The sequence below is a fragment of the Chiloscyllium plagiosum genome, chromosome 17 (genome assembly GCF_004010195.1).
Source record: "Chiloscyllium plagiosum isolate BGI_BamShark_2017 chromosome 17, ASM401019v2, whole genome shotgun sequence".
Taxonomy (NCBI): domain Eukaryota; kingdom Metazoa; phylum Chordata; class Chondrichthyes; order Orectolobiformes; family Hemiscylliidae; genus Chiloscyllium; species Chiloscyllium plagiosum.
This window is the reverse complement of record NC_057726.1, coordinates 14,321,030-14,343,019: the sequence shown is the minus strand read 5'-3', so window position 1 is coordinate 14,343,019 and position 21,990 is coordinate 14,321,030. Positions and strand designations below refer to the sequence as shown.

The 21,990-nt window shown below is 40.4% G+C and overlaps 1 protein-coding gene across 10 annotated transcripts in view; it reads left to right on the top strand.

Moving 5' to 3' along the window:
* The window catches only part of wwox (WW domain containing oxidoreductase), a 946,567-nt gene that overhangs the window by 141,541 nt on the left and 783,036 nt on the right, over positions 1–21,990 (top strand). The gene's annotated exons all lie outside the window — the stretch shown is intronic.

Here is a 21,990-nt window from a genome sequence, read left to right as displayed (position 1 = left end):
CATGTCAGTACCAATGACAGGGGTAAAAAATGCAGTGTGGTCCTGCAGCTGGTATTTATATTTAAGTAGTGGATTAAAGACTAAGTTAAGGTTATAGAATACTTCCAGTGCCTTGCTCTACTGAGTATAGGAATAGGAAGATAGGTCAGATGAACATGTGGCTAAAGAGATGGTGTAGAAGGAACAGCTTTAGATTTTTGAATCACTGGGACAGCTTCTGGGATAGCTGGGGCTTCTACAAGCTCTACGGGTTGCATCTATTTTGTGATGATTTTTTGCATCACCCCCTTGTGGCCAGGTTGTGTCTTAGTTTCAAGGTGCTCTTCTTGATGCCACCAACAATGAGTAGCATGGTGATTGGAGGAATGATAGGTATCATTGGCACAGGAATCTCACTTTACCTTCCAAATCGACAATAAAATCAATTTCAAAAACTCATTTGGAGCTTTTGAAGTGATAGAATGTAAGATTTAAAGGGGCATGTTTCAGAAGCAAACAAAACCACAAAGAACTGCAGGTGCTAGAAATCCGAAACAGAAATTGCTGGAGTAACTCAGCAGATCTGGAGATCTGTGAAGAGAGTAAATGTCCAGAGATCCTTCTTCAGAAAGGTCACTGCTCCCAAAATGTTAACTCTGTTTCTCTCTCCAGATGTTGCCAGACCTGCTGAGTTACTCCAGCAATTTCTGCTTATGTTTCTCCTCGCTGGTTACTGATGCTATCTTCATCAGATTTAGCCATTATATCCATTTAATGGCATGGCTACACAGTAACTGAGGGCAGTGGATCTAGCCTCCATCGCTGATTTCCTCTGATACAGGACACCATTGCTTGCACAAAGCACCCAGTGATGAGCTAGTAAAATCCATCAGCAGGAAGCATTTCCACTTCCTAAACATGCAATTGGCTTGTGACCCAAAACAGAAGCTGTCTTTATGTATGCGTTTGCTATCCTGGCGGCCTAACATGCCATGAATCCTTCATCTTCTGCCAGTCATCACATCTTCACTCCAAGTATCAAGTAATATTTGTGCCACACAAGTGCCAGGCAATGGTGAACCTCATTTCTATTGGTAACTATTTGACTCCTTGGTTTTCTGTGGATTATTCCCACCTTCTTCAAGGTTTCACTGGGAAGAATCCCACTGTTCGTGGCTATAATCAATGAATCCTAACTCTACATAATGAATCCCACTTGCTACAAGATTGATAATGATGCCCGCTTTATTCATGACTAGGTTTCCTCTGGCTGCTCTGTGCAGCTCCACCAACATTTCCTTTCCGTTAACAGTTCCTCCTAATGATTCCCACTGTCTGTGGTTTCAGTATTTGCTTCCCGCTTTTATAACAGCTTTATGGATTACCCACCTATTCTGCAGCCTTAATAACGGCTCCAAACTTTATTCTTCTGTTAGACTGTATCTGCTTAAACTTCGAATGTACCCTTTTATCACTTTGATTCTGTCTTCACAATGTCCCTGAGTGTGTGAACTCTAAAGTCTTCTGTGTTCCTTGATTTTCCTTCTTGCAGCCATCTCTCCTGGTGCCTGCTCGCAGTGGGGCAACGCTCGATCTGAACTTTAAGTGCTGCTAGCTTTCCAAGTCTATATCCTGATCACTTTAAAAAGTTTTCCTTTGCCCACTAGGGACTTTAACTTAACTCATGGGTGTTTGTTTTCTCTCAGGCTCATCGCCAATTTTGGACCATTTCCTGCAGATCACTGGCACCTAATGTAATCAGCCAGAGAGTTACAGATACTCCAGCTCTGGAGAGTTCCTATCTCTATGTCTGAAATGCTGATTGTAGATTCTGCCTTTGCTAAACCTTGCCATGAGGGTTTTCTATGCAGGGCAAGTGAAAGTTCAGCTCCTCCTGCTACTGACCATCTGGATGACCTCCACTGCTGCCAGCATGAGTAGCTACAGAGAATCCACCCCTGCTCACCATGTTGCATGGGACTGTCTGCATTATCCCTCCTTTCTTAGGTTAGGGATCGACAGGAACTTAGTATGGTAGAAAAAAAATGCTAATCTAATGAGGTGGGACGTTCATCTAAACAAGATGTAGTTTATTGCAAACAAAAACAGAAATTGCTGGAAAAGCTCAGCAGATCTGGCAGCATCTGTGAAGAGAAATCAAAGTTAATGTTTTGGATTCAGTGACCCTTTCTCAGACCTACTGAGCTTTTCCAGCAATTTCTGTTATAGTTTGTTGCATGTTTGCCACTGTGTACAAGTTTCAGTGCTTTGGTAGGCATTGTTACAGAGACAATGAGGAGTATTTGGATGATAGCTCTTATTCCTTTAAGATCCAAAGCTGTTTCCAGTTAAGCCTGTGTAGCATCATAATGGTGGGTTGTCCTTAAGGCACTCCTCGAGTTTAGATCCTTAACCCTTACGCAATAAAGGCTCGATTCAAACAAGAGTTATGGATATGCCAAACCTAGATCAAATATTCAAATCTGTTCCTTCAATTTTGATGTGAACACGGAAAGGTACAGCACAGAACAGTCCCTTTGGCCCACGATGTTGTGCTGAGGGTTATTCCAAATCTAAAATAAAATAACCGAACCTATGCACCCCTCAATTTACTGCCGTCCATGTGCATATCCAGCAGTTGCTTAAATGTCCCTAATGTGGCTGAATTTCGCTTTGCAAAGTTGTAATACGGCAGCTAAAGAGAATAAAAGAGACCTCAGAAGATGAAACAATTGTGTTACAACTGTTTGAGTAAGAAATATGTTGCAAGCATCCTGGTAAATAGCTATGAAAATCATTGGGAATGATCTTATTGTACTCCTTAACATTTTAAATGCATATGTACACTTTCAGATTTATGACTACATATCTCTAGTGTCTTATAATTTGTACTATGATTAATTTTCCACAACTGTCTTTTCCATTAATCTCTTAGATAAAACTTCTATACGAAAACAGTGTCATATAATTGTAAAATGTTTGATTCCCGTGTTTATTCATGATATTTGTTTTGAACTATGTTTTTAAAGTGATCATGCTCTATTTGCCATATCCAAGATAACCTCTCCTCACAGCTTTTTATAAATTAGGGTGAATCCCATTTTTCAAAAGGAAAATCTGAGATTGATTGAGGTTTCTTGCTCAGGAATGCAGCAATCATCAAATTTCTGAACATCATTTGTTTCTTTGTCAATCTTTTTGTTTGTGGCCTCCTTATCATGTTACTTCTATTGCATATATCACTTACACAGATCATGACCTTGGATCACCCAAGGAAGTTTCCAGCTTTTATATTCTAGCATGCTTTTTTAAAGAGGACAATTCAGCCAAAATAACTGGAGATGTAAATCTGGTGGCTTTATGGAGATGAACTATAGAATGTTACACTTGCAGGTGTCAAAGAAGCTTCAAAGCAGAAAAATGTCCTACAAAGCTGAACTGTGACTATTTCGGACTGTGAATGTAATGGTCAAAAAAGACATCAGTCTGTGTGAGAGGGATCTTTATTCAAAGTTTGTGAGAAGTTTTGTAGCTCGGGTGCTGGTTGTTGTGGTTCTGTTCGCCGAGCTGGGAATTTGTGTTGCAGATGTTTCGTCCCCTGTCTAGGTGACATCCTCAGTGCTTGGGAACCTCCTGTGAAGTGCTTCTGTGATGTTTCCTCTGGCATTTATAGTGTTTCCTGTTGTCAGTTCCAGCTGTCCGCTGCAGTGGCTGGTATATTGGGTCCAGGTCGATGTGTTTGTTGATAGAATCTGTGAATGAGTGCCATACCTCTAGGAATTCCCTGGCTGTTCTCTGATGAAGAAATTCTTCCTCATCTCAGTTCTAAAGTGTTATCCCTTCACTTTGAGGCTGTGCCTTTGGGTCCTAGTTCCTCCTACTAATGGAAACAACATCTCCACATTCACTCTATCCAGATCTCTCAGTATTCTGTAAATTTCATTTAGAATTCCTCCTCATCCTTATAAATCCCATTGAGTATAGAACCAGAGTGCTCAACTGCTCCTGATATGACAAGCCACTCATCCCGGGATCATTACTGTAAACCTCCTCTGGACCCTCTCCACCACTGGCACGTTCTTCCTTAGATGCGGGACCCAAAGTGCTCACAATATTTCAAATCCGGTCTGACCAGAGGCTTATAGGGCAACTAAGGATGGGTAATAAATGCTGGCCTAGTAAACCAGTCCCACACCTCCTGAATGAATTTAAAAATAGACCTTTTGCGATCTTACAGTAATTTTGTGTGCTGTAAGAAATCTTGATTGCTTGCCTGTCTGTGGAGAATAACCTGTATACTTCAGTATGACTTCAAAAGCACCAAGTCTTCTGTCTATGACTGACCTCAGCAATTTTCAGCATTAAAACTTTCATTCTAACCACATAAGCATTTAGGCTCGTGAATTCGGGGTAGCTGTCATGTCGGTACCTGTTTGTATTTCTCATGGCATGTTATTTTACTGCGTAGCATTAATGGAGTTGTTTCCTCAGCACTGAGTCCCTGAGGCAGTATTGAAGAACTGCTGATCTCTGCTGTAATCCTTAAAATGTGTTCAACCCAGTTATTTCATATTATATTCTACAGAATGGTAATATGTATCACTTTATTCAATCCTTGTCCTTGCTAATGTCATTTAAATGTGTTTTTGCCCTTCGTCAGATCTCCTAATGCATGTTTCTTTCTGGTGTGCATAGATGATATCCTGAGCCTCTATAATACAGTTGTTATGATAAGTGCTGAGTGAGTTGTAAGTCAATTAACAAAGGCTTTCCAAGTCATTCGGCTTTGGTAATGCCCAACACTATCGTGTACACCTGAGGAGAAATTCTGACCATCTTTCATTTTAAAATTGAGACCAGTAGCTTATATCTTATAACTTCAAATACATACAGTGAAGCAGACAAGCTAAATCTGTTTCAAACGTAAGAAAAGGAACAGTAATAGGCCTTTGACTGACAATAATAATTGAGAAAGGTGTTTTGTATAGGCTCATGCAGTTCTATAAAATAATTCTGTTTTCCTTGTATGTTTATTGTATTAAAGACAATAATGATTTTGCATATTATCACTCCATGAATGGCTCTCTTTGGTTTATTTTCTCCATATATTTTAGTTTATGGGTTCTAAAAAAGCAGCTGAAGTAGCTAGTTTTTTGAGCACAATACAGTTAAGAGTTAAATGTTTATGCGCTTAGTGTATTGCCACAATTTTAGAAAATGCTTGAGATTTTTTATCAAGCATGCTGCAACATATTCTAGAACTCAGACCTCCTGGCTCAGTGGTAGGGACACTGCCACTGTATCAGAAGAGCTCTTCAAACTATGCTTCTGTACTTGTACTGATTATTTAACCTTAGGATTGTGATTGGAATGTGATGTGGAACTGAAGCTACCTGTTGGAAAATATGTTTTTTTTAGATTTATTTGCATGGACAACGTTGGATTTCCTTTCAATATATTTGTACTGATCAGACTAACAATACTGGCTTGCAGTCATGTGTCTTAATGAAACTGCGTGTAAGAGCAACGTAAAGCATTTGCAATGGACAATCTAAAACCTCAATCATAATTATATACACAATCTATAAAAATTCATGAAAACAGAAATCGTTGCTGTAAGTAACTAGCTTCATAAAAATTGTTTACTGTACGTTGCTGGATATTTAAATCTTGTGAGGAAAATGGCAAAATGTTTCTTCAGTTAGAATGTGTAGAAGCTACTAGAAGAAGACAATGTGTTGCACATCACTGGAAGTGCACAATTATCACTTGTTCAAGTGCAAACTGCAAGTGGGGTGGGGGAGGTGGCGGGGGTGACACAACATGGAAATTGTGCTTTTACATTTTGTGTGAGTGGTACTTTTATTTAGCATATTTGGCATTTATTCAAAATTTCCCTTCCTTCACTATCCGAGCCACCACCACTTTGTTATCCAGCTGAATTTGTTGGTCTGTGTTTTTTAATAACATATGAAGTGTGTCTTTAAGTAAAGTAGACTTGTGTTGTAAAAAAAAATTCAGCTCACAGGTGTTGAAGTTATTTTAATACCAATGTGGTAGAGGACTATGGGGATTGAAAAGTCTTTTATGGGAAATCAGCACATGCGTGCAATGTGTGTAAGAGACAGACAGTTGATAAAATCATTTCACTACAAAAGAAAAATGTGTTTCTTGTCACCTAGATGCAACATGACAGCAATAATGTCAAAATCTGGAGGATATGAAAAAAAATCTCTTTCCCTTCCTTCTTCACATATAAAATGGGTTAAAATGCTGTTTTAATTAATATGTGTGGTTAGAAATAATACAGAAGACCTATGAAGAAAACAGACCTTTTGCAGAGGTGAAATTCTTTGCTCTCCTTAAAACAAGGAACAAAATACCACTTGTTCCAGGCTTTTTGGTGTGGGGGGGTGGGGGGGGGGGGTCACTCAGCTGAATTGGCTGGATCGAAGAGTGTGGTGCTGGAAAAGCACAGCAGGTCAGGCAGCATCCCAGGAGCAGGAGAAAAGATGTTTTGAGCATAAGCTCTTAATCAGAAATGGGTGGCCCAAGAGTGCTGAGAGATAAATGGGAGGGGATGGGGCTGGGGGAAGATAGCTGGTTTGCAGCGCCAACGCTGGAGATTCAACTCTTACAGTGGCTTAGGTCAATATGAAGTTCCTGCCTTCTTAACCTCTCCCCTTGCTTGAGGTTTGGTGACCTTCAGGTTAAACGACCACCTTTCTGATGGGAGAGCTAACAATTGTGCTCTGGGACTATGGCGAATTGACCTTCTGACCTTTTGAATCCACAAAATAAGACTTACAGCCCAGTGAACCAAAATTGCGTTGTGTTGTTATGAGGACTAACTCTTTTCAAAGAATACAGGTATTTTGAAGTGAAAATCAGTGAGGGGATAAAGAATGTGATAGTCAAAAGTGGGAAATGATAGAAAACGTGAAGCTACCAGTAAGTCAAGCATAAGCAAGCTTAAAATGATTTAGAATGATGAGTGGTATTGGTGAGTAATTGGATATTTTAAACTTGCAATAGTTAATTTTTGCTGAGCTTACATGATGACATTCTTAGACTGGTCACTGCTGTTGGTTATTACAATGTCACAGACAGCATTTCGAAGTGCTTGGGAGTCCACATATGGAGTGGCCAGAACCTTCAAATGCTTTATTAATGAGTATACTCTGCAGAGAAAACCTGGACGATTGCATCCAGTGGAAAAAGGCAAAAAACATATGTCACAAACGGTGAGATAAATTATTCCATTTATTAAAGTGACATCTAATGTGCAATGCATGAGTTGGTAAAAATATCCAGCTGGTGTAATACTGTTGCATTATTTGTGTTTGCTAAATCTTAATACTATGCACAGTTCATAACCAGGATCCTAATTCATGGTTTGTTCATCAAATGTTCCTAATTTTTGATTTTACAAGCTATCCTTCAAAACTGAGGATCTTTTACACAGCAGTTCCTATTAATTCACATTATTCTTTCCTCTGAATTTCTCTGCTGCTAAAGATGGGAAATCTGAATGTCATTGAGAACAGGATGATTGTGTTGGTTTAGATTTTGTGATCAGTGATTGTTTATTGTGCTACACCTGTTCACAGACTTTTCTGGGCCAGTTGTGACTCACAATCATTAGAGATCCATTTCCAGCATAGTGTACTCCACGATGACCTCAGGCCTATCTGAACTAGGATAACCACTTCTCCTCAACACATCCATTTCGCTGAAACATCAAGCCAGATTTACATCGTGGAGTTGAAAATTTTCCTAATGTTGTGACCTTGCCTCGATCTATGCAGTACTAGGTGGTGCCATTTTCATCTGACAGGCAGTGGGAATGGCCTGGAAACAGGATGGTGCCCAGCTGGCCAAGTTGAAAAGCCCAACTCTACTTAGGGAGCTGTCATCTTGGTTTGGCAGATTAGTGCAAAGTCCCCCCTAACATTATTCCCTACCCATCACTCCTGAACACTATCAATTCTCAATATTTCCCTTCAAATTCCTTCACTGATTTACTGTTCTTATCACCTCACTTCCTTATCCCCTACCTCCTCCTTGTCATACAGGTTCTCTCCCTCATCCCTGCGCTCCTTGACCCCTTCACTTTCCTACTCTCTCATTTCATGATCCTTTCTGTCTCCAATCCCCTTCACTTCATGACCCCTTTCACTGTCCTAACCCTTGCCTTTTATCCCTCTCATTCCTATTACATTCTATCCCATCACTTCCTTACCCTTTGAATCCCTTACATTTCAAAACTTTACCCTCATATTCCATTACACCCTCCCTCCCTTACCAAAACCAACAATTGGATAAAGTTTAAAATTGGCACTCAGGACCCAGATCTAGCATTCCCACATCCATTTCTGGTGCCAGTGATTTTCATTGTTATGGGAAAGGTAGAAGTGAAAAGTAGCTAACACATTTTATATTATGGAGGAGCCAGTGTTGCACTGGGGTGGACAAAATTAAAAATCACACAACAGCAGTTCATCATCCAACAGGTTTATTTCGAAGCACTAGCTTTCAAAGTGCTGCTCCTTCATCAGATAGCTGTGGAGCAGGACCATAAGACATAGAATTTATAGAAAAAGATTACAGTGTGTCATGAAACTGAAATGATATATTGAACAAACCTAAATTGCTGCTAAGTCTTTCATCTTTTAGAATGGTTTGCACATTTCGGTTCATTAATATGTAAATCCCAGAACTTCTTTATGAAGATAATTTAAGGTTTTATAAAAAAAGTGACATCTCAACTCAGACAATGCATTAAAGTTGTGAGGTTAGAGTCTGTCTGTATCCCAATCTTGAGTCAGACTGGTTCTATTTCTAACGTATTTACAAAATATTGCATAGATTGACTGCCTGCAGATTGTGCATTTTTTGAGCAAAATAGAATGTATCTGCAAATATAATTCTGCAAATACAAATTCACCCCATAGACGTTTATGTGTGTGCGCGTGCGAGAGAGAGACTGAGTGTGTGTGTGTGTGCGTGCGTGCACGTGCACGCGCATACGCTATCAGCCTCTGCTCAGCCACTCTGTGCTGTTGCCTGTCCCAAAGTCTGCCTTGGAGGATGGTGATCCGAGGCCGACTATCCCTGACCACTGAAGTATTCCCCTACTCAGAGGGAACATTCCTGTCTGGTGATTGTTGCTCACTGTCCATTCATCTGTTGTTGTTGTGTTTGCCTGGTCTCGCCAATTTACCATGCCTCGGGACATCGTTGCCTGCAGCGTATGAGATAGACAACGTTCGCCGAGTCACAAGAATACTTACTGATTACATGGTAGATGGTGCCCCCATGTGTAATGATGGTATCTATGTTGACACTGTGACATGTCTTGCAGTGGTTGCCATGACAGGGTGGTATGGTGTGGTGTTATGGTTGATGTTGTCCCGAAGGCTGGGCAGCCCTATGCATACACAGGATCTGTTCAGATGAGGAGGAATGTGACGGACACATGAAGGTGCTCAAGCATGCCCTCATAAGAACAGGGTATGATGCTCAACTCATCGATCGCCAGTTCCGAGGTCCCAGAGCAAGAAAACTTAATGACGTCCTCAGGAGACAGACACAGATTGCAACCGATAGGGTACCCTTCATTGCCCAGTACTTCCCGGGAGCTGGAAAACTACACCATGCTTTTTGCAGCCTACAGCACATTATTGATGAGGATGAGCATCTCTTCAATACCTTCCCTACGCCTCCATTTCTCGCCTTTAAACAACAACCAAATCTTAAACAGACCATTGCCCAGCCTTCAGGACAACATCAACCACAACACCATACAACACTGTCATGGCAACCACTGCAAGATGTGTCAGAGTATCGACATGCATACCACCATTACAGGTGGGGACACCACTCACCATGCACGTGGCAAGTACTCATGTGACTCAGACAACATTGTCTATCTCATATGCTGCAGGCAAGGATGCCCCGAGGCATGGTACATTTGTGAGACCAAGCAGATGCTATGACAATGGATGAATGGACACTGAGCAACAATCACCAGACAAGGATGTTCCCTCCTAGTCAGGGAACACTTCAGTGGTCAGAGACATTCAGCCTTGGATCTTTGCGTGAACATCCTCCAAGGCAGACTTCGGGACAAGCAACAATGCAGAGTGGTTGAGCAGAGGCTGCTGGTCAAGTTTGGTACCCATGGAGATGGCCTTAACCGGGACCTGGAGTTCTTGGCACACGGCAGGTGACCCCACTACACTATACACTCCCTCTCTCTCTTACACACGCACATGCATGCACTCTTAATTACCCATACACTCACACAGACCCTCTCTCATACACATGCTTCCCCTCATACACGCACACATACACCCCCCCACACTCTCACCCTCTCACAGGCCCACTCCATCACACCCACACACACTTTACTGAGCTTGCACACATGCAAACACACATTCTCATGTACACTCACACTCACATGCACACACTTTCTGTCATGCACGTGCACACACATATGCACACACATGGGGTGAATTTGTATTTGCAGAATTATACTTGTACATACATTCTATTTTGCTCATAAAATGCATAATCTGCAGGCAGTCAAGCTATGTAACATTTTGTGAATTCCACTTTGGAATTAGAACCAACCTGGCTCAAGATTGGGATACAGACAGACTCTCACCTCACACCTTTAATGTATTGTCTGAGCTGAGATGTCACCTTTTTTTATAAAACCTTAAGTTATCTCGAGAATGTGACTTAAAAGAAGATCTTGGATTTATATATTAATGAACCGAAACCTGCAATCCATTCTCAAAGATGAAAGGCTTAATAACAATCGTTGCATGACACTGAAATCTTTTGCTATAAATTCTATCTCATGGTCCTGCTCCACAACCACCTGATGAAGTAGCACCGCTCCGCAAGCTAGTGCTTCCAAATAAACCTGTTGGACTATAACCTGGGGTAATTTTTAACATTTTACTATGACAGTTCATACAGTTGGGGAGGTAATGGCCTTGTGGTGGACTGTTCACGCTGGACTGTTAATTCAGAAACCTAGGATATGTTCGAGAGACCCTGGTTCAAATCCCACTTGGGCAGATGGTGACGGACGGATTTTTATTGCATTCAATAAAAATCTAAAATTACTGATGGCCACAAATCTGTTGCTGATTGTCAGAAAAGCCCAGCTGGTTCACTAATGTCCTTTAGGGAAGGAAATATGCTATCCTAACCCAGTCTGGCCAACATGTGACTCGACACCCTGAAATGTGATTGACAATTAACTGCTTCTGGGCAATTAGGGATGGGCAATAAATGTTGGCCCATCCAGTGACAATTTCATCCCATGAGTGAATTAAAAAAGTTCCTGTCTCCAAACCAAGTTGGCCATGGTTCATGGAACATCTCTGGAGTGACATATATCACCCACTAAATAATGCTTACCTGCATGAACATTGCAGAGTTCTGAAATGCCAGCTTCAGTAATGATCCTTAGAATGTCAATACGACAATGTGTGAGCTCCTGATCTTCCACCTTTCCCATGCCAATGAGAATTGCTGGCACCAGAAATGGATGTGGGAATGCTGGATCTGAGTCCTGAGTGCCAATTTTAAACCACGTCCAATACACTTTTGCCTGGCCTCAGAAAGGGAAAACATAGTTTATGCAATCTGAATCAGAAAGAGAGCAAATTGGAATATTTAATGCAATGTAAAATCATGTGTGAAAAGCAAAATAAAGAGACGGAAGGAAAAATGGCATTGAGGGAGAGATGACCTTAATATGTTTATAATCTGTAACTTTGCAGCCGTAGTAGCGTCTTTGAATAAGCTGTATGAAGCAGTTGGGGAAATGAGTGAAGTAATAATTTGCTGGGTATTAGAGCAAAATTCAAAGGCAAGGCTGATCCCCTTCGTGAAGAAGACAGATGCAGTAAAGTGATTGCTTGTTTAGGTTGTGACTGAAACTTTATGGCTATGGTTGACCATTTCGGAGAAGTGGAGGAACATTATATTTACAGGAGGTCATACCCTGGATTATTGAGATAGATTATATGGCTGGCTTCCCGAAAGATGTGTTCACTTTTTTACAAAGTTGTGAAAGAGCTACATTCTAGCCAGCAATAATCATCTCATCACAGGACTGAATTAAAACAAGGATGGAAAAATCTCAAAGTAAAGAGTTGATGCAAGGACGGACCATAATCTGAATAAAATACTGAGGGAGTACTTGATGTTTTAAGATTATAGTCCTGGTCTCGTGCTGCTAGCAGTTTACGTATCCAGGGTTAAAAAGCAACATCCTGTAAAATGGATATATGTGGTCGAGATAGGTGCATAGTCTTCTAGTCATAAGAAAATGTGCTGCTAATGTCTCTTTGATATTCTTTTATTATATTAAGACAATAGGGCTGCTGTTGTATTATAATACTTTTAACTTACTTATCATCAATTAATGTCTACTCACTGCCCCCAAAACATTTTGGGTTGAAAAGGTTCCAATGCAGAGAGGTAATGGCATGAGTAGGGATATCGAGGAGACAACCATATGAGACATAGAAGCAGTTTGGAAGCAGGCCATTTGGCCCATTGAGTCCACTTGATCCTCTGAAGGGCATCCCACTCAGACCCATCCACCTCCCCTATTCCTGTAACTCTCCATTACCTATGGCTAGTATACCTAGCCTGCACATATTTGAACTGTTGAACTGTGGGAGGAAACTGGAGCACCCAGAATAAACCCACGCAGACAAGGGGAGAATGTGAAAACTCCACACTGACAGTCACCCAAGAGTGGAATTAAACCCCAGTCCATGGTGATGAGAGGCAGCAATGCTAACCACTGAGCCACCGTGCCACCCATATTTCACCAAAGGTGGATAATGATTAACTTAACGTTGATATTTTGGGAGGTTTGAAGCCATTTTTAAATTGTGTTTCTCAGATTTGGGACAAGGGTATGAAAATCAGCACTGTATTATTACAGGAACAGTCAGGAGAGTTGTCAAAGACTTATAAATCTTTGTGTATTTTTCCTCAGCCTGCATGAAGCCTGGACCTAAGGGATCGTTTCTGTGCAGTGGTCGACAGTCAGTGGTTGTTCTTGATTTACTTTGTTGCACTTTTCTTGCATGTTACTTTGGGAATTGTTCTGTTTTGAGCAGGCAGGCTGGGAAGGGTTTACATGGAAGTCTTCAGGTGCTAAATTCATTCCAGCTGTCGAGGGACAAGTGAGGCAAATTATAGGTTAAGGCCTCATTTTGTCTCCAGGACATGGCTGTTGTTGTAGCCAGCTTGCCTTTGACCTATGCTCAGAAATGTGTTCTTGGGGACCATCTAAGGGTGCCCAGAAGTGTCAATATTGCTTCAGTTTGTGTTCAAGCATTAATTATACTGGAGCCTTCTGGGGAAAACAGGTAGTGCAGTGATATTATTTGTGTATACTGGACTGGACAGTGGATAGTTTGACTTTTTAATCTCGGTGCACTTCTTAGCCCAGAGAAATAAAATCACAATAAACGATGTAATGTTGTTGGCAGGAAGCAGCTGAAAACCCTTCAAGCATTTAATCTAAGGTCAAATCCGTTTATTACTTTGCAGTTTTCTTTCTCATTCTGAACTCCTTTTCTTCAACCAGTAATTTGAGGAATATTTTGAAGCCTGTATATCTAACGCACTAACAGCAACTAACATAATATAAGTGATACTTTGGTGTTAAGCTTTGCCACCAACCACAAGCACTTTTAATTGTGGTTTGGGTAAGATCCAAGTTAAATCATTTCAGATTTGGGAAAATGATAAGTCTTGCATCAAAGAATGATTCCTTAAGTAACTTTTCCAGATTTCACAAAGATGGTGCCTGAGGATCGGTGACTTTGATGTTGGTTGGATCCAGTGTAGAGACCGGCAAAGCAGTGGCAGAGGGCTGGCAGTTGCTGACAGCGATGAGCTGGCTGATGAGCTCTCTTCAAGCTGTATCTTTCTTTATTCCTTTTTCTGAAATTATTCGAAATGGTGCCATTTTGTGGTGCCAGATGAAAGCTTTTAAGTGTATTTTCTTATATTCTTACTGTAAAATACACGTGACAATAAAATCTAATTCAAATAAAATCAAAATCAGAAATCAATATAATTAAACAGCAGCATTATTTAATGTCAATATGTGTTAAATTATGAGGGCAGGTTGCCAAAGTATGAATTGTTTTCCCTTGAGTTTAGAAGGTTGGGGGTGATTTAGTCAAGGTTATTAAAATGATGAAATGATTTCACAGAGCAGTTGCAGATAAATTATTTATCTTGATAGCAAATTGAACAGTATACTCTTAAAATTATCATATGGCTTGTAGTGACTGGAACCAGGAGAATCTTATTGACTACAAGGTCCTTGATTGAGGTTGCTAACCTGGGCTAATCAGGAAAGTCCTGGTTGACCAAGATAATCAGGGGATTTAGAATCTCCTCAGTTCAGGGGATTGACTCTGAGCTGGCTGGCCACTGTGCAGTTATCTACTAGATTTATTTCAGCAAACCACCAAGGCATCTTTGACACTTCCTAAATCTTTTACACTTCCTAAACCTTTTACCTCCATTATGTCCTTGTGAAATGCCTTGAAGTATTTTAGCACATTACCATGCCACCTAAATGTTGGCTCATGCTTAGAAAAACAAACACCATAGGTGCATGGAAACATCATCACCTCTGTTCCCTCACTCTTCTAATAATTTGATGGAAGAGTGGGAAGCTCCTGCCAGAGCTCCTCTGCTCCGCATATTCTTTTTCTTTTCTCCACCTCACTTCCCCTCTTTTGGCCTCAGACACCAGGCCCTGGGCTCTGAGGTGGGGTGGGCGGAGACACCAGTGGCTGGAGCGAGGGTGCCAGCGATCAGAGTGGGGGTGCCAGTGGGCCGGTGCAGGAGCAGGAGCAATGGCTCAGTGCGGAGCGTGGTGGTAGCCAGTGGTCAGACCATGTGGACGGCCCCTGCACGAGTCTGCTATGGATAACCTTTGGAGAAAGTCCATGATGTTTGACTTTTTAACTTTGCTTCTTGTTTTTTCTGACTTGTGGTCATACTGTGTACAGCTGTAATGCAAGTTTTTTTCTTCATTTCTCTATTCTGAGATGAAGATTGTACCTAGGTATTCTGTACCGAAGATGGTGCTGTAAGTGGCGACTTATAAATTTTTCACTGTACTCATTTGAGTACATGTGACAATAAAGCTACTTCTATTCAATTAACTTCAACTCCAAGCAAGATGCTGTCCTGACTTGGCCATACATTGATATTTGACTATTGTTGGGGATCAAATTCTGAAACTGCCTCTTTAACACCACTCTGAAAATATCTTCATCACAGCTGTTCAAAATACATGCCACCACTGTTTTGGTAATAAATAGGAATAGACATTAAAATATTAGCCTGGCCTGCAGAGCTCATATCCCAAGAATGGAAGATCAGGTAGGTGGAGTCTTGGTTTAACATTGCATCTGAAAGATGATTATGCCTGCAATACAGCACTTCCTTGGTTTTGCACTGGGTGTCAGCTTAGGTTATATGATTAACTCCTTGAATGAATCTTGACTGCATGCCATCCAAATAGAGGTGAGAATGTTACCACTGAGCCATGGCAGATAGCTACATTTTCATATAGGTTTGCTGACTCCGAAGCATTCGGTTCCATTGTGTAAATGGCTTGCCTTTGATGTTTTCAAATGATTATTTTTAAACAGATCTTTTACTTGGTTGTTAATGTCATTTGGAGAGTAATGCTCCCAGGCAAATTGATTAACTTTGAATGTCATTAATTTTTCCTAGTGAACAAGTTTCCACGTATTGCACTGGTTTTATTTCACTGAGTAAAAATCATTTCATTGCTTCAGTTTAACTTAAGGAAAATTAGTAAGAGCTTCAGCGAGGTAGAGGAAAGAAAACGCTTGAGTAATAATATCAAGGCTAGCATTAAATATTTTAATAAGGATGGATGCAGGTGGTACCAGCCATATGAGGAAAATAGATTTCATACAAGCAACCAAATCAAAATGGTAATGCAAAAAATAAAGCAACAGATGATCCAGGGGTCTCGAGGACCTGCTGGTTTTAATCCCAGACTATTCTGAATAGGTGGTCGGTTAGCTCAGTTCATTGGTTAGCTTGTTTGTGATGCCGAGTGACACCATTAGCATGGTTTCACTTCTTGCACCGGCTGAGGACTCTCCTTCTCAACCTGTGCCCTTCCCCGAGGTGTAGTTAAATTCAACACCAGTCATCTCTCTCTCTCTCTCTCTCTAATGAGAGAGCATTCCTATGGTTCTCTGGGACTATGGTGACACTGCCTTTACTATAGAAGTAAATGTGAAACATATGGATTCTCCAGTCATCACTCTGGATTCAGGAGCTGTCTACATAGATTGGAAAATTGCCTGTGACACTATTGCTTAAGAAGGGTAGGAAATTCAAGATCCTTTGTCTACCATGTATTATGGGCAAATTTATCAAATCTGATACTGGGGACTGAGTGCGCACTTGGGTGCATATGAACTGAGCAGTGTGAATCAACTTAGAGTTGTTATGTCCAGCACATCAGATTGTATTCATTGATGTTATTAACATAGACTTCCAGAGACATTCCGTCAGGTTCCACGTAAAAATACTTTTAAGAAATATGAGAATGTGCTAAATTGGGCAGTCTAATTACAGAGATAGGGAACTGGATGAGAGATAAGAAACAGAAAGTAGAGATAACAGATATGTACTCAGATTGGCAGTATATGACAAGATGTGCCCAAGGATCTGTGCTGGGACTTACATTGTCTGCTATGTTTATTAATCACTTGCATGAAGGAATAGAGAGCCATATACACAAGTGTGCTGATGACACCAAGTTAGGTGGCACAGCAGGAATATTAATGGGAGCCTGAAATTTCTAACAGAACATTGGATAGATTAAGTGAACAGCCAAAAATTTGTTAGGTTGAGTTCAAGGTGTAAAGAGATTCATTTTTAAGCCAAGATGAATAGTTCAGAGTATCTTAGAAGCAGTGAGTAGCTCAGAGTTGTGGAATCGCGAAAAGATTTAGTGGTCCAAATTTAGGCATGACTAAACACTAATGGACAGGAACAAAAAATACAGAAACATAAACTAGTTATAACCCAGAAAAAAGGCCATTTGGCCCATTGTGTCCAAGCTGGCTCTGTGCAAGAGCAACTCATTTAGTCCATCCTGATCTTTCATCTACAACCCTGCAATTCTTTTTGATTCAGAAAATTATCCAAGTATCTTTTGAAGGCTTTGATTGAAACTGCCTCTGCTACATTCCCAGAGAGAGCATCCCACATCCTAGCCACTTGCTGTGCAAAAATGTTTTTCCTCATGCAACTGGCGTTTCTTTTGTCAGTCATCTTTTGTGGGTGTCCTCTTACTCTCAATCCATGTGCCAATGGAAACAGTTACTCTCTATTTATTCTGTCCAAAACCATTATGATCTTAGACACCTCCAACAACTCTCTTTTTAATCTTCCTTCCAGCAAGAAAACAGCTCTAATGACTCCAATTCATTCACACAACTGAAGTCCCTTATCCCTGGACACATTCTTATGAATCTTTTCATGCATCCTCTCAAATGCCTTCATTTTACTTAGGGGGTGCTCAGGACTCTAGTTGAGGCCAAAACAATATCTTGTACAGGTTTATCCTGACTTCCATAATTAAAAGGGCAAATAGAATATTGAGGTTTTTCTCAAGGGGATTAGAATATAAAATCATAGTACAGTTATTATAAAGATCAGATACATCCCATTTTGAATAATATTATCAGTTCTGTGCTCCACTCCTCAGTGAGAAAGGGGTGTGTACTAGATTTACAATTCCTTGAATATTCAGGGTTGCTGTAATTGGGGAGTTGAAGATGATTCATGGAGGTGATAGGGTGGGGAGTGCAGAATAAGGAGGCGTAATGTTAAACAACGCCATTAAAAAGAAAACAGGATGTATATACACACACACACACACACACACACACACACACACACACACACACACACACACCCTTCCCCACTCCCCCATTGGACATATGGGACTCCCTCGGTGAGAGGGAGTGCATTGATTTGAATAGTTAAAAACTGAGATTGCTAGACTTCTGTTCAGAAATTAATTTCAGTTGCACAATCAATTTGGGGAGATGGGAGTCATGTAGAGAAAAAATATGATCTAATTGAATAGCAAAATAAGCTGGAGGGGCTAAGTGGCTGACTCTTGTTGCTATGTTTCTGACTGATGTGATGAAACTGTACTGAATAGACATGTGTTCTGTCCTGTTTCCCTTGCAGAGGGATGTTGTGATAGTGGTGCTAGTGGTCCTGTCTTGTTCAGACAGGAAGTTGATAAACAACACTTAGAGTTTTCCCTGGTTGCTCTTTTTTTTAAAGTACAAAAGAATTATGAGTGGTTGGGGTCAGGCTCAAACGGTACCGTAAGGACTTTGGGTTTGTTTTCAGGGAGTTGGTGGGTTTTGCTGGTTGCTGGAGTTGAAAATTTGCTGGGGTGAAGTTTTAGACAGAGAAGCTTCTTCTAAAAGAGATTGTTTCTTCCAGTGTTCTTTTGACTGGACTGGAGAGAACCAGCACATGAGAATAATAACTGTGTTGCTGAGTTGCCTTTGCCAAGATGTTGTCTATATTGGAACAGTTGATAATTAGTGCTTAATTAATACATTATATTGTGAAATATTTCAATAAAAACTAGGAGATAGTGAAGACTGTAGATGCTAGAGAGTTAGTCAATAAAGTGTGGTGCTGGAAAAGGCAAGGCAGGCCAGGCAGCATGAAGGTACAAGAGAGTCGACATTTTGAGCATAACTCTTCATCAGGACTCTTAGATATGATTCAATTGGTCGACTACTAAGCTGTAATCAAAACACACTTTACTCTTATAACACAGTTAAAATACAACAAAAAGAAGAATTGGCGTAACTTTATTGAAATATTTTATAAAGTGTTTTGATTACAGCTTAGTGGTCAACCAATCGAATCATATCTAGAAGGCAGAGTCTTGCCTTTTCTAAAAATATAAAAGTTAGGGGACAGGCTATCTCCATTTTCTACTTTGGTCGGGCGGGGGTGGGGGGGTGGGGTGGGGTCTGGTCTGGTACATTACACTGAGTTAAAAAGGATGTTTTTGGCACCACAATAACAAATCCTAATAAGATCTTGACTTGTTCTCAGTTCACAATATTCCAGAGATTACGGTGAATTAAGGAATGCTGACTGGAGGTGCTCTAACTCATTCCACGTTTACTGGTGGCAAAATGGAATGCAGCCTTCCTAAGAAAAATATTGTTTTAAAACTTTAAGGCATCTAATGTTTGTATTATAAAAATCAAAAGACTACTGCTGTTTGTTTAGTAATAATTCATAAAGACTGAGACTGCTGCTAATCGTTTTGAAGGACTTTGTTGTGGAATCTTCTAAGTGACCAAGTCATGGCAAAAGTAAAGCATTACATTGTTCATTTGGGTTTGATCTGATGATGTGCACATTTCTTTAATTCTACTTTGTAATTAGCTGTTGAAATGAACCAACATTTCATTGTGCTTTTGAATGTAGGAAACAAAAAATACGAAGACATTCCACACGCCGTAATGATAAGTACCTGTACTGCATTCGTTATTGTGTCTGTGGTACTAAATGTGGGTGCTGGAAGAATTTTTCAGAATGGGCTGCTTCATGAACCCTGGTGCCTTCTTATATTACACCGCTGCCTCTGGAGCTGGCTCTGCTTTTGGAGGTGATGCTGTAATATAAATACAATGGCTTGTATGCCTCAGGGGGCATGGCATCTTGACTTGCCAGGAAACACAAATGATCCACAGTAATAGCACATAATAAGGGCTAATATTTCACTGTTAACTGTGGGTGGGCTGGGTTCATAGAACAAACAGAATTGTAACACCATGAAGCATGACTTCAGGGTAGCTGCTTATGGTCAGGTTTTGTGCTTATTCTATTGTTTGGAATTTATAACCAATGCTCGGAATTTATTCTATGATGTAGAAAGCATGAGGTTGGGATAAAAAGGCAGCCATATAAAACCATGGAACCTCTTCCTTAGAAGCAATTTTGAAGTATAAACGGGCCATTAGCATACATGGAAACTTGCTAATTAGACAAAAGTATCCTTATTAATCACATGACTATTTCCTGAGCATTCATATTAATGTTTAGAAGTGACAGTAATTATCAGGAGCTGATTCTTATGGTATGTATTCACACTTGTGAAATAAAAATTCCCAAATTTTAAACAGATTTAAGTATAGTAGATTGCCATCTATCATCTTGATTCCTATTTGAATCAAATTTAGAATCACGGAATGTAAATCTCTCTCAGATGTCTCAATTTTGCTAGTTATTTGCAATATATTTAGCCTTTTCCTGTAGTCTTAAGATTTCCTTAATTTCTTTAGTAAGCCACTATTCCATGATATTTTAGTTCTGAATGAATTGTATTTTTGTTGAGAACTTTGAAATATTTACATCTGCTTATCTACAGCCATACACTTTAGTTTATTCTCCCTATTAACCTTAGCCAGCTTGCCACTTCTAACTTTCTAATTGGCTTTTTTATTAAATCTGGGACATTTGTTTCAGATTTTGAATTTCATTGCATTTGTGAATGACATATTTGTCATGATATCATTCGGGTCAACTTTAAGATCTTTTACAATGATGTTGCTAATGAACTGTGTACAATTAAATAATGCAAGATCTAAAATAGCTCTGATCGGTCCACAGTGCATCATTCTAGGACACTGTTTTGGTTTAATCCCATGAATTTATCCAGACACCCTTCACCAATATGATTTGTGCAGTCCACATGAGGATTAAAATTCCCACAATTGTTGCATTTACATCTGAAGTTGCAATGTCTTCTTGATTAATACATTGTGTGAAGGCATAGCGACAGTTAGGAGCAATGTTCCATCTTAGCTGCAGCTGTTCTGCACACATCGACTGGTTGTGGCATTGATTCCAGTTCAGGAATTCACTGCAGTACATGGATCTCGGAGGTCCATGTAGCTAGAAAGACAATTAAAAAGAATACTGTTTAGGATGCTGGAAGACTACTTCCACCAGTGTTTTCTGCTTCTTATTTCTTATCTCCATCCAGCCTCATTTTTTTTCCTGATCTTGCAAGCCAGGATGCTTTGCTATCTAGCCTTCCTCCTTTTTCATTTAAACATTTCACACACTCTGGAAAATGTATATAATATCCTTTGCCACTTTGCCACCATGTCTCTGTCTTGGCTGATGATTTATATCGTTATAAATTAATGCTATAATGGTACATAGATGGTACAAGTTATTTTCGAACTCTGAACAAGAGAATATAACACATCTCTGGAGTGAATGAGACTTGACGTCTGGTCTCCTGACTCAGAGGTAGGAATACTACAACTGTTTTAAAAGAGGCCTGAAGTTGCCATTGCCCCAGAGTACCATACAGATGCTCTTACGTGAGGGAAAAATGACTGGTGGTTAGTTTAGCCTGAGTGGCACCACAGCTCAGGCGAGGGTTGAGACTGGGAAAGTGGGGACCTTCATGGTGACTTTAATTGAAGTGGGAATTGAACCCATGCTGTTGGGGTCACCCTGCACCAGAAACCAACCAGTTAACTGTTCCAAGAAGACAGTGCAAATTATTTATCATCAACCTATTTAGAGATGGTACACATTGGCACCAATGACATAGGTAGGAGGAGGGCTGAGGATGTTAGGCAGGCTTTTAGGGAGCTAGGTTGGAAGCTCAGAGTTAGAACAAACAGTTGTTGACTCTGGTTTGTTACTGGTGCCACGTGATAGAGAGTCAAGGAATAGGGAGAGAGAACAGTTAAATGCGTGGCTACAGGGATGGTGCAGGAGGGAAGGATTCCGGTATCTGGATAACTGGGGTTCTTTCTGGGGAAGGTGGGACCTCTATAAACAGGATGGTCTACACCTGAACCTGAGGGGCACCAGTATCCTTGG